Below are 13074 nucleotides of genomic sequence, written 5' to 3'. Positions count from 1 at the left end.
TACTGTTGGTTTAACTGTTACTGGGAGGATCAGAGCTGGAGTACGCAAAGGAGAGAATGAAAAACATGAAATATTGAATATTTTTATGACATAAAACAGACAGTAATTGATTAGTCAGATAAATGCTGCAGTTCTGGTGGAAGCTGGCACTTCATTCCACCGCAGGTGAACCGAATGAGTAAAGGTTTTTGCAAGCGATTTGGTGCCTCAATGTGATGGAACAACCAAGTGTTGCTCATTTTCAGAGCGAAGATGACGGGAGGGGATGTAGACCTGCAGCAGTCAGTTAAGGTAAAGGGGCAAATATTCTGTTAGCGTTCTGAAGGTCAGCGATTTGAACGATGCGGGCGGCAACTGGCAGCCAAAATGAGCAATCTGTCATGAATGACTCACTCGTTGTTGCAAACCTGTACAAATGTATTAGTTTGGTTTAACACAAAGATATTTGGATGAGATCTTGTAACCAAACAGTTCTTGGACCACATTGACTACCATATTAGGAAAAGAATGTACAGTTCACTGTCCTACATTCCTCGAAATATCTGCTTTTACATTTATAAAGAAATTGTCCCTACTATGGTAATCAATGAGGGGGTTACCGGTTGAATGAGGATGCTGTGCACATCGCAAACCCCTCCCCACCCCTCCATGAAAAAATTTATTGGATTTGCACAAATTACACAGTCGTCCCACGAGGTCAGAAAATAGGGGATCAAACTAAATCACATCGTGGCTTTTCTGTTTAAACAGGAGCTGGCAGTTGGTATTTTTCTTAACCAATGCAAATTCACAGAACCAGGTCATTTGTATCTAGGCAGATTTAAAGCCTCGAGGTTTTACAAGTCAATTCATTTATCATAAAGAGAGTAGTCTTACCCCTCAAGCATATTTTCTGACCATTTCTGTCAAGAATTAGGACAGAACCCACACGCACGCAGACGTGGTGTTAAAAAATAAAACCTTTATTAAACAAAAAAAAAAACACAATGGGGAAAACAAGGCAAAAACAAAACTTCCCACAAGGGGGACAAAACATGGTTTTTAGAATAACAAAATAAACTAGTCCACAAACATGGTACCAGGAACACGGGTAATCCGACACGACGTCGGGTCTGCAGGACAGACTAAGGTGAGTACATACAAACAATGAATCAACAAGGGACAGAGAGAAGCTGGGGCAAGATAAAGGGAAACACTGATGAGGACCGATTAAACAGGGAGAGAGGCAGCAGGTGAGGGGAATGAATGGCTCTTTCATACATTTACATGTAATATTTCTCTTTTTATTATTTTCTTTACCCTTGTGCTGTGAAATATATGTGTTTTGTCTCTGAAAGTTACTTTGTCATGTAATATGTTGACAGACCAACAGTAGGCCTACAAGTGTGAAGTAAATCCAGTCTTCTTACAGTCAGTATGACACGTACAGTAATGTGGAACGTCATACTGTAGAAAATGAAATATGGCATCCCAAAGAAATTGCAGTCTATTCATGAAAACGTCTCGGTTACGTCTGTAACCTCCGTTCCCTGATGGAGGGAACGAGACGTTGTGAGAGACTGACTGGGGTTTGATCTTGAGAACCTACCTTCTCCGAGATAATTAATTATAAAACGCCAATGGGCTTGGCGAATGGCACGCGCACGCCAGTCTCCGCCCCGTACATACGGTCATTCACTCAACCTTTGTACTGAGGAACCTGCCGTTCACTGCAGTGATTCGGTGCAGCGTTGTGGCATGAAGTCACAACGTCTCGTTCCCTCCATCAGGGAACGGAGGTTACAGACGTAACCGAGACGTTCCCCTTCAGTCGGTCTCTCAACGTTGTGAGAGACTGACTGGGGATCAATCTTAAACGCCACAGCGCTTGCACCGATATCACGACCTCTAGCGGAGCGACCCTGACTGGGCTAGCGAGTCACAAGAGTGCTACCGCGAGACGTAATCTTCCAGCCACATAGTATTGGTCATACTGAGAAGCCTCTACTGACGGCCTCACGGACAGTGGCGTACGCCTCTAGTAGCGAGGAGCTGTCCGGAGCCGAACACTGGGGAAACACTGCTCTCCTCTTAGAAGAGTGTGTTACGGAGGCCACATCCTACCCGGAGGGGAGGTTACATGTGGAGACACTAACATGGTCTCCCCGGCAGGGAGAACAACATGCGGAAAGGTGTTAGCCCGAATAGAGGGACAATCCAGGTGGGATACCACCGGCGGGGAGGTCACAGATTCACCAATCGGGAAATCCTGAGTGAGGAATTCAACACACAGGACGACCCAGAGGGGAGTCACTACGTATGGGGCACTAGTCCTAATACAGGGGTCTGCCTGAGCAGGGATGACTCTACCTCTAACGGAACCTGGTTCTAACAGACGGCTCCGCTCAGTCTGTTACCAAGTGCAATGCTTAGTGATGGATGGAATGCCTATACTTCGCCCGAGAGGGGAAAGTAGGGAGGCTACAATAACGCTCTAGTCTCACCTGGTAAGGGGAGAAGGCGCTTTCGCAGGCGTACGCCCAGAACAGGAGTCCATCCTACACGCCGGGGGCGTTGAGGACATGGGCTGCCACTGGTTCCACGCGAAGATTGTAAAACCTTGCGAAGGTACTGGGCGTAGCCCAACCCGCAGCACTGCAGATGTCTGCCAGAGAGGCGCCTTGTGCCAGTGCCCACGAAGAGGCCACACTCCGAGTGGAGTGGGCCCTCACTGCAAGCGGGCACGGGCGATCTTGGGACTGGTATGCCACCATGATGGCATCCACAATCCAGTGCGCCAATCTCTGTTTGGAGACAGCCCCCCCCCGGGTGCTGTCCTCCGTAACAGACAAAGAGCTGCTCGGAGCTTATTAGGCTCCGTGTGCGGTCCAGATAGAGGCGCAGCGCGTGTACTGGACACAACACATTAGAGGTTGGGTCTGCCTCCCCTGAGAGGGAGCACCCCCGGACCGCTACCGACAAGCCCCTTAGGGTCTCTTCGTCCCGTCCAGGGGCCAGGCATGGAGATTCCAGAGGCCTGGGTTGGGGTGCCAAACCGTGCCCTTCCCCGGTTGGGCCAGTATGGCGCCACTACCAGAACCTGATGCCTCTCTTCCCTTACCTTGCACAGGACCTGTGTGCTAGGGCATCCGTGCCGAGGGGACCCTCGGTCAGGGAGTACCAGAGCGGGCAATGGGTGGAGTACGGGCAGGCAAACAGGTCCACCTGTGCTTGACCGAACCGCTCCCATATGAGCTGGACTGCGCGGGGATGGAGCCGCCACTCTCCGCGGGGAGTGCCTTGACGAGAGAGCGCATCGGCTGTCTGGTTCAGGTAGCCCGGGAGAAACGTGGCCCGCAGAGACTTGGTCACCTGCTGACTCCAGAGGAGGAGGGGTCGGGCGAGTTGCGACAACCCAGGGGAAATATCTCTCTTTATGAGTATGTGGGTGCCGGGCCCTGAAAAGGCCGGGATCGGACCCAATGAAACTTCCCCCAGGTTCGTACCGTCAGGGCCGCTTAGCAGAACTCTTGGCGGACTGCTGACGGGGGACAGATGCTTTCTTCCGCGGGGCTCGATGTCTCTGGTGGGTCGTCCTATGGGAGGGTCCTGGAACCGGAGGTCCCACCGCGGGAGGGCGGGGCTGTTGGGAAGCAGACTGCGACCGAGAACGTGACGACCTGCTGGTGGCCATGTTGCGGCGCGGCAGGATCTGTTTGATCACCTCGGTCTGCTTCTGTACCGCGGAGAACTGCTGCGCTATGTCCTCCACGGTATCACCAAACAGCCCGGCTTGCGAGATGGGCGCGTCGCTCATCTGCGCAAGGTTAAGCCACAGATGCCTTTCCTGGACCACCATTGTGGACATCGACCGACCCAGGGCGCCCGCCGTGGCCTTCGTCGCCCGTAGCGCGAGGTCTGTGGCAGTGCGCAACTCACTCATGCGAGTTGGGTCGGGCTTCCCGCCGTCCAAATCCTTCAGGACTTTCGCCTGAAAGACCTGGAGGACCGCCATAGCATGGAGAGCAGAAGCGGCTTGTCCAGCAGCACTGTAAGCCCTCGATACGAGTGTCGACGAGAGCTTACATGCTCTGGACGGGAGTCTAGGTCGACCCCTCCAAGTGGCAGCTGTCTGCGGGCACCCGGGGAACGTCAACGTAGCCTCTAGCTGCTCCTCCATCCAGGGAAGCCACAGCCGCCGAACCCTCCTGCCTGATACGCGCCGAAAAGGGTGCATTCCAGGACTTGGAGAGCTCTTCATGCACCTCCGGGAAGAACGGCACCGGGGCGGGGCGCGTTTTTTGGCCACGCCCCGATCCCAGAAACCATGCATTCAGCCGCGAGCGTTTCGGGGAGGGTGGAGCCACACACTGCAACCCGATGTACGCGGCTGCCCGAGAGAGCATAGCCGACGTCTCAGCGTCAGTCTCCTTCGACACTCGACTGCCTGACGACAGGAGATCAGTGGAGTCTTCCGCTGTCTGCCGCTCGTAGGGGACGAACCAGGTGAGCGTGCAGGGGTATGGATGGTCCGCGAGCATGCAGCTGACGGAGCGACATCCATAGGAGTCCCCGAATCACCCCCGCCGCTCGCCAAAGCGATCAACCGTGCCGAAACAAGGGCTGAAGATGCCTGGGAAGCAGACGGGGTGGTGGCAGCGCTCGAAAAGAACGTAGCCAACCGTGACCGCAACACCCTGATTGCCATGTCCGCACACACGGGACATGCCGAATCAGTGAAACCTGCCTCAGCATGCTTGAGCCCCAAGCAAGTGACGCAGGTATTATGGCCGTCAGACTCCGGGATGAGTCTGTCGCATCCGAGGACACAGCTACGAGACATGCTCGTAGCCGGAGGGACTTACCTCTCAAGGTCTGTAGCCTTCTGCCGAAACGCCCAGGGGAAGTCCACCGAAAGTAGAAGTCCGCTGCTCCACGTCGTAAATCCAGCAGGTTAAAATCAGTCTCGAAGTCGAGTATCGCGTGTAGCATGTAGCAACACACAGGTTCCTAAGAACAAAGGATGAGTGAATGACCGCCGCCATCTTCCTTTATACCCGTATGTACGGGGCGGAGACTAGTGTGCGCGTGCCATTCTCCAAACCCATTGGCGTTTTATAATTAATTATCTCGGAGAAGGTAGGTTCTCAAGATCAAACCCCAGTCTGTCTCTCACAACGTCGAGAGACCGACTGAAGGGGAACTGTAGCCATAGTTTACCTCAGGAAATATTATAACAGTTTACTCTTAGTAAACAATGACACAAGGACTTCACTTTGATAGCACTGACATGTTGATTGACCTTAAAATGTACTAAACACACACATGCACTGAATTCCCTCCATCTGACCCCGTGCAGTATATGGATCATATGTGTATCATATTTCTGCAATCTTTCTCTCTCTGTTTTTCCATATCTTTATTCCTTCAGTGAAGTGAAGCATTACTGTATATCTTGTGTACAATGACAATAAAGCATTTTAATTATAATAAAAATGCTGTTGAGTACAAAACATTGAATGGTGATGCTGTGATTTAAGAGCTTCTGTCACACAGTTTTTAATCCACAAATCCCATTGAAATACATAGCGTATTTCAGAATGTTATCACTTTTACAGTTTGTGTTACTTCACTTTACATAGATTAGATATTAAATATTTCCCAGTACTTACATTGAAAGAGAAAAAAATACCAGCAAGCAATGAATCTTGGGATTGCATATGCTGTGAAGGATCAAACCTAATATCACAAAATAGACAGAATCCACATCAACAAATGACAGACAGACATATTTGAAATAGAAACATTAATAAGCAGTTGAGAATCTTCTGATTCTTCTTCTGACATTTGTAACCTTTGTAATGATGCCTTAGCTAAAGTAAACTGTCCACTTTTGTGTCAGATTCATTTTGTAGGGGTAATATTGACACATTTCAAAGAGAAAATAATCATCAATTTCATTTTTATTTTATTTATAAGTTTATCTGAATAGGGACAAGACAACAGTCAAAGACAAGAAAACGTCTCGGTTACGTATGTAACCTCCGTTCCCTGATGGAGGGAACGAGACGTTGTGTCGACAGAATGGGGTTTGACTTGAGAACCTACCTTCTCTGACTGACTTGAACAGGCCAATGAAAATTGGCGAATGAAATTTGCATGCCGGACTCCGCCCCCGGATATCCGGGTATAAAAGGGAGCCGGCGTGCTGCATTCATTCACCTTTTGTGCTGAGGAGCCTGAGGATCGTGCCCCGACTGCTGCAGCGGGCGGCCAGCGTTGTGGCATGAAGGACACAACGTCTCGTTCCCTCCATCAGGGAACGGAGGTTACATACGTAACCGAGACGTTCCCTTTCTGTCGGTCTCTCGACGTTGTGTCGACAGAATGGGGTTCCTCGGAAAACGCCACAGCGCTGTGCCGCGTCACAATTCCTCGCGAAGCGACGCTGACTGGACTGGGCGTGTCAGACGTGAGCGCTAGCATGAATTGCAACCTTCCAGTGGAAGGGAAGGAGTCCAGAGCTTTCTGAAAAAGATGGGAGCCCCTACCACCGGTCGTCATGGACGGCGGCCTAGTTCTCTTAACAGCGAGAAGCCGCCCGGCACCGTAAGGGCCACTGGGAAGCGTCATTCCCCCCTGAGGGAACGCGCTACGGAGACCACTTCCTACCGCAGGGAGGAGCTAGTGGAGATTCACACACTGTCTCACCGGATAGGGGAGTGCACGTGGGAGACATGCAGACACGAGAGGGTGTCATGAGCAGGTGAAGTACACCTGGGAGAGGTCATGGGCCATCGATTTGAGAGCCATTCATGAGAATACAACAGACGGAACCGCCCTGTGGGGGGGTTACTACGTGTGGAGCACTAGGCCTTGTTTGAGTCACTGCTAGAGCTCAGAAACAGGCCAAGGGCGGCAGGGCTGCTCCGCCGGGCCCGCCGCCGAGGAGTGCTTAGTGATGGATGGAATGCCTACTCTTCGCCCACGTGGGGGAAAGAGGGGAGGCTAGATAGCGCCGCGTCTCACCTATGGAGGGGCGCTATCGCAGGCGTACGCCCACCGGCTGCCGGACTTACCTGCCGGTGTCTTGTAAGACTCTGGCTGATACCGGTTCCACGCGGAGGCTGTAGAACCTCGCGAAGGTGCTGGGCGTAGCCCAACCCGCAGCTCTACATACGTCTGCCAGAGGGGCACCCTGAGCCAGTGCCCACGAGGAGGCCACACCCCTGGTGGAGTGTGCCCTTACTGCAAGCGGGCACGGGAGATCCTGTGATCGGTAAGCCATAGTGATGGCGTCCACGATCCAGTGCGCCAACCTCTGTTTGGAGACAGCCCTCCCCTTGTGCTGACCTCCAAAACAGACAAAAAGCTGCTCAGAGCTCCTGAAGCTCTGCGTGCGGCCCAAGTAGAGGCGCAGCGCGCGTACTGGACACAACACGGAAGGGGTTGGGTCTTCCTCCCCAGAAGAGAGCACCTGCAGGTTCACCACCTGGTCCCGAAAGGGAGTGGTGGGAACTTTGGGCACGTAGCCAGGCCGGGGTCTCAGGATAACGTGAGATTGACCAGGCCCGAACTCTAGGCAATCCGTGGCCACGGAAAATGTTTTTAGGTCCCCTACCCTCTTGATGGAAGCGAGCGCCACTAGGAGAGCCGTCTTCATCGTGAGATGAGAAAGAGCGGCATCTCCGAGGGGCTCGAAGGGGGGCCTCTGGAGGCCCGCCAGGACCACATTGAGGTCCCAAGAGGGAACGGAGCGTGGACGGGCCGGATTCAGCCTTCTCGCGCCCCTCAGGAACCTAATGACCAGGTCGTGCTGTCCCAGAGACTTCCCACTAACTGGTTCGTGATGAGCGGCAATTGCGGCTACATACACTTTCAGCATGGAAGGGGAGAGATTGTTCTCGAGTCTCGACTGCAGGAAGGACAGCACGCTCCCGATTGAGCATATCCGTGGGTCTTCTCCACGAGAAGAACACCAGGACGAGAAGAGGCGCCACTTAAATGCGTATAACCGCCTCGTGGCCGGGGCCCTTGCCTGAACAATGGTTTCCACCACCGCTGGGGGTAGACCACTCAGGATCTCCTCGTCCCGTCCAGGAGCCAGACATGGAGGTTCCAGAGGTCTGGTCTCGGATGCCACAACGCGCCCTTCCCCTGAGAAAGAAGGTCCTTCGTCAGGGGAATCGGCCAGGGGGGAGTTGTCGTCAGGAGCATTAGCTGCGGTTGGGCCAGTAAGGCGCAACTAGTAGCACTTGATGCTCCTCTTCCCTGACTTTGCACAAGATTAGATTAGATTAGATTCAACTTTATTGTCATTACACATATACAAGTACAGTGTAACGAAATGTAGTAAGTAGTACAAGACGTGTGCAATGAGGCTCACTGGGGGGAAGGCGTACTTCCGCTTGTCCCGCGGCCAGCTGTGCGCCAAGGCATCCGTGCCGAGGGGGGCCTCGGTCAGGGAGTACCAAAGCGGGCAATGGGTGGTGTCCAGGGAGGCGAATAGGTCCACCTGTGCCTGCCCGAACTGCACCCAAATGAGCTGGACTGCGCGGGGGTGGAGCCGCCACTCTCCGCGGGGCGTCGACTGACGAGAGAGCGCATCGGCTGTCTGGTTCAGGTCGCCCGGGATGTGAGTGGCTAACGGAGACTTCGTCACCTGCTGGCTCCACAGGAGGAGGCGTCGGGCGAGTTGCGATAGCTGCCGTGAACGAATACCACCCTGTCGGTTGATATATGCCACGGCAGTCGTGCTGTCCGACCGGACCATTAGTGCTTGTCCTGCACGAGGGGAAGGAACCTCCTCAGTGCAAGCAGCACCGCCAACAACTCTAGGCGATTGATATGCCAGCGCAGGCGGGGGCCCGTCCAGAGACCCGACACTGCGTGCCCGTTGCACACAGCACCCCGACCCTGCAGGGAGGCGTCTGTCGTCACCACGACGCGCCTCGAAACCTGCCCAAGACGGACCCCTGTCCGCAGAAAGGTCATTGAAGACCATGGGGTTAGGGTGCGCCGGCAGAAGGGCGTGATCGCGGCGCGCCTGTTGCCGGTGTGCCACGCACTCCAAGGAACTCTGCTCTGTAGCCAGTGCTGTAGCGGTCTCATGTGCATCAACCCGAGGGGGACCACCCCCGCCGAGGACGCCATGTGTCCCAGGAGCCTCTGAAAAAGTTTCAGTGGGACCGCTGGCTGCTGCCTGAAGTTCCTCAGGCAGGTCAGCACCGACTGGGCACGCTCGGAAGAAAGACGTGCAGTCATGGAGACAGAGTCGAGTTCCATACCGAGGAAGAGGATGCTCTGCACAGGGGAGAGCTTGCTCTTCTCTCGGTTGACCTGTAACCCCAAATGGTCTAGGTGCCGGAGCACCAGGTCCCTGTGTGTACACAACAGATCTCGCGAGTGCGCCAAGATGAGCCAGTCGTCGAGATAGTTGAGTATGCGCACCCCCTACTCCCTGAGGGGAGTGAGGGCGGCCTCCACGACCTTCGTAAAGACTGGAGGAGACAGGGACAGACCAAATGGGAGGACGCGATACTGATATGCCTGTCCCTCGAAAGCGAACCGTAGGAACGGGCGGTGACGAGGGAGGATGGACACATGGAAGTACGCGTCCTTCAGGTCGATCGCCATGAACCAATCCTGACGTCTGACGGACCAATCCATCATCGTCACGCCCCGTGTCCGAGTACGTGACGGAGGAACAAGGCGGCGTACCGCCTTTTCCGGGGCGGTCAAACGAGCGAAGCGTGAACGGTCCGCGAGCCGGTGGCTGACGGATTGAGGCTCACGGTAATTCCCCGATCACCCTCGGTGCTCGCCGAAGCCGACGGCAGGGCTGATGCCGCTGCTGCCGCAGGACGGGAAGCGCTCGAGGTGGCGGCTGATTCTCGGAAGAACACAGCTACCCGTGACCGCAACGTCTGAATCACCATCCGCCCGCAGTGCGGGCAAGATGTATCCACAAATGCTGCCTCAGCGTGCTGGAGTCCCAGACACTTGAGGCAGACATCGTGTCCGTCCCCTTCCTCGATGAGTGTGCCGCACCCACGAGCACAGCGGGACATGCCGCGCTGAAGAAATTACACCAGGCCCTGAAAAGGGCCCGTTGCTCTTTAGAGAGACGCTTTGGAAGTTGCCAAAACGCCCAGGGGAAGTCACAGGAAAAGGGACAATCCGCTGCACCACGTTGTAAGACCAGCAACACGTAGAGAGTATCTGCGAAGTCGTCAGCATCAGGATGCGAAGGCTCCGAAGAACAAAAGGTGAATGAATGCAGCACGCCGGCTCCCTTTTATACCCGGATATCCGGGGGCGGAGTCCGGCATGCAAATTTCATTCGCCAATTTTCATTGGCCTGTTCAAGTCAGTCAGAGAAGGTAGGTTCTCAAGTCAAACCCCATTCTGTCGACACAACGTCGAGAGACCGACAGAAAGGGAACACTTATTGCATAAAGAGATTATAGCAAGCCCTAAGAAATAATTTTCTAAAAGAGAGAATCGAATATAATTGTCTTATTTAGAAGCAAATATAACAAATCAAACCAACACAAGCATTTAAAATGCTAGCGCAAGCCCTAACTCTATGAATCCTGTTGACATAAATCAGGACTAGTAAAAGATTTCAAATTTAAATATGTGTACAGGTTAAGTTTATTTTGAACCAACGCTTGACCATCAATGTAAAAGACTTTAAAACATGTATAGCTGTCACAAGGGACAGAGGGAAACTGGGACTAGATAAAGGGAAACAGCAACGAGGACTGATAACACTGGGAGAGTGGCAACAGGTGACAGGAATGAAACACTAAGGGAAAGCTAACGAGAGGATTGCACGAGGCAGGTGAAGGGAATGAAACACTAAGGGGAAGATGGTTCAGGGACGGTGACAGGACTAAACACTAATGCGCCACTAACAGGGAAACAAGGGGGCGGGGCTGAAGGACACGACACTGGAGAGAGAGCATGTCATGACAAACCAAAACAATGCTCTTTCTACACACAAAACACATGGGACTGACATGATCCTGCCACAAGACTCGAAAACCAAGACAAGGAGAGGCAGGATCATGACAATAGCTTTGAACTCGATGTTCCAGAGCTGAGAACCCTTTTCAGAAAATGCTCTTTGCCCTTGTGATACTACTATTTCTATTACCAAATAACATAAAACAGAAGGTGCCTTATTATGCAAATATTTACAAATAAATGTGACATATTACACATTTTCTAAATGTATAAAACTAAGCATATGCCAATTCTTTAATTTGACAGTGATGCCATCGATTTGGCTTTTTCTCCATTATTGTTAGAGCCCAATATTATAGCATCTCAATGTTATTAGATAAAGAATCACTAGCTTGGATCCATACTGTACAATATGAGATGTGGGAAAGAATCATTCCGTGCATAAAAAGATGAGCTGCCTCTGCTCCTATGAAATTTCTAGTAAGTTTAAATCAATTAAAATTCATTTGAATTCTTTTTGAAAGCTTTTTGAAATATGTCCTGTGCAGAACTGTATGAATGTAAAGCCACTGTTCGCATTCTAAATGTATTTTTACATTACAAACATGCTGTGTTAGATAACATACAATAATACTAACCAATACATTATATCTAACATTTGAATTACTGCACGTAAAAAAGTCCTTTAATGCCTCAGTCAGGGGTGGTGAATGTTTTGTAGTCACAGTCCTGCAGAGTTCAGCTCCAACCCTGATAAAAACTCACCAGCTTGTCGTTTTCTAGTAACTCTTCAGACCTTCATCAACTTGTTCAGCTGTGAACTCTGCAGGACTGACGTTCACCACCCCTGCTATAAATGATATTCTACCTTTACACATTTTGACGATATCCTATGTACAGTAACTTTATAAATGATGGGTCTAGTTTATAATTGTTGACATTGGATATTTTAAATACTGTAGGACGATGACATTATCAAATCATTCAATGCAATGTTGATCAGTAGTTGGGCTCTTGTCCGTCAGGAGATCAAACTTCTCACAAAAGCTGCTCATATTATTTTGTATGTTTGTCCTTAACATCTTCCATTTTGTCTTTCGTTTTCTTAAGTTCTATAGATTTTTCTGTTCGATTGACCATCCCATTGAGAGCCTCAATAACTGAAGTCACATTAAGTAATAGCCCAACACCACCATTAATCTTAAATATCTGCTCGGCCAATTCATTCATGTCTTTTAGCCGTATTTTGCTGGGTGAGTCAAAATATATACTTAAACCACTGGCGAGTTGCTGTAGATTTTTAAGGTCTCTCATTAATTCCACAGTACGCACATGAAGGTGTTTCATCTTCTCAACCATAGGGTTGATTTTATCCTGAAATGTCTTTAGTTCAGGTTCAATGTTTTGTCTTAATTGTGTCATTTGTTTGTTTCTCTTAGAGCTGCTGAATTTACTTATAATTGCCCCACCTGTGGCCGTCGCTACTCCTGCTCCCGTAGCAACAGCACCAGCAATCACTATAGATGACCTCGTAGTGAATGGAGATAAAGCCAATACTAATCCAGGAAGCAAGTAACTTTTCCCAGCTCTTGTCACCGTTCTTGCATTTCTTGAGTCTTTTGTAGAATCTCTGAAATCTTTTTCAAATTGTGTCATGATCAGATGTAGTCTCTGGATGCACTGCTGGAGTTCAGGATGATCTCTCTTATAAAGTTGAATAAATTCATTTTTGAGACGCATAAGATCAGCCCTAGAGAAAAAAAGACAAGTGATAACTATTTTAGTAGATATGCAGATTTGTATTGATACTTTATGCTACACATGTGTACAAGTTCAAGAGATATTTTTATAAATATCGTGATGACATCTTAGTTCTTGAGTCAGCCACCGTAGTGCTTCTAAAAGGAGGTGAGCTGTGGAGTGAGCCGGTTGATTGCTATTCGCAATCTCACCACTAGATGCCACTAATATTTCCTGACAGTAACTTTAAGTTCATAAGAGTCGAAACCATGTGGTGTACACCAATTTGAATCACAATAAATAGACATGCCTACACCTTATTCACTTTATTACCGCTCTGAAAAAAGTGTGCATGTGCACAGATGTAGATCGATGCCATGTGTT

The 13074-nt window shown here is 50.7% G+C and overlaps 1 protein-coding gene across 1 annotated transcript in view; it reads left to right on the top strand.

Annotated features, from left to right (window-relative positions):
* Positions 1 to 1044: 1044 nt before the first annotated feature.
* slc38a9 (solute carrier family 38 member 9) overlaps positions 1045 to 13074 on the top strand; it is an 86225-nt gene continuing 74195 nt past the window's right edge. Inside the window, exon 1 of the mRNA XM_079448161.1 lies at positions 1045 to 1268. The gene's annotated coding sequence lies outside the window, so the exon portion shown is untranslated. The remainder of the gene's footprint in view (positions 1269 to 13074) is intronic.

This window comes from Barbatula barbatula (assembly GCF_947034865.1).
Source record: "Barbatula barbatula genome assembly, chromosome: 24".
Lineage (NCBI taxonomy): Eukaryota > Metazoa > Chordata > Actinopteri > Cypriniformes > Nemacheilidae > Barbatula > Barbatula barbatula.
The sequence above is the reverse complement of the archived record's forward strand: the minus strand, read 5'-3'. Positions and strand labels throughout refer to the sequence as shown.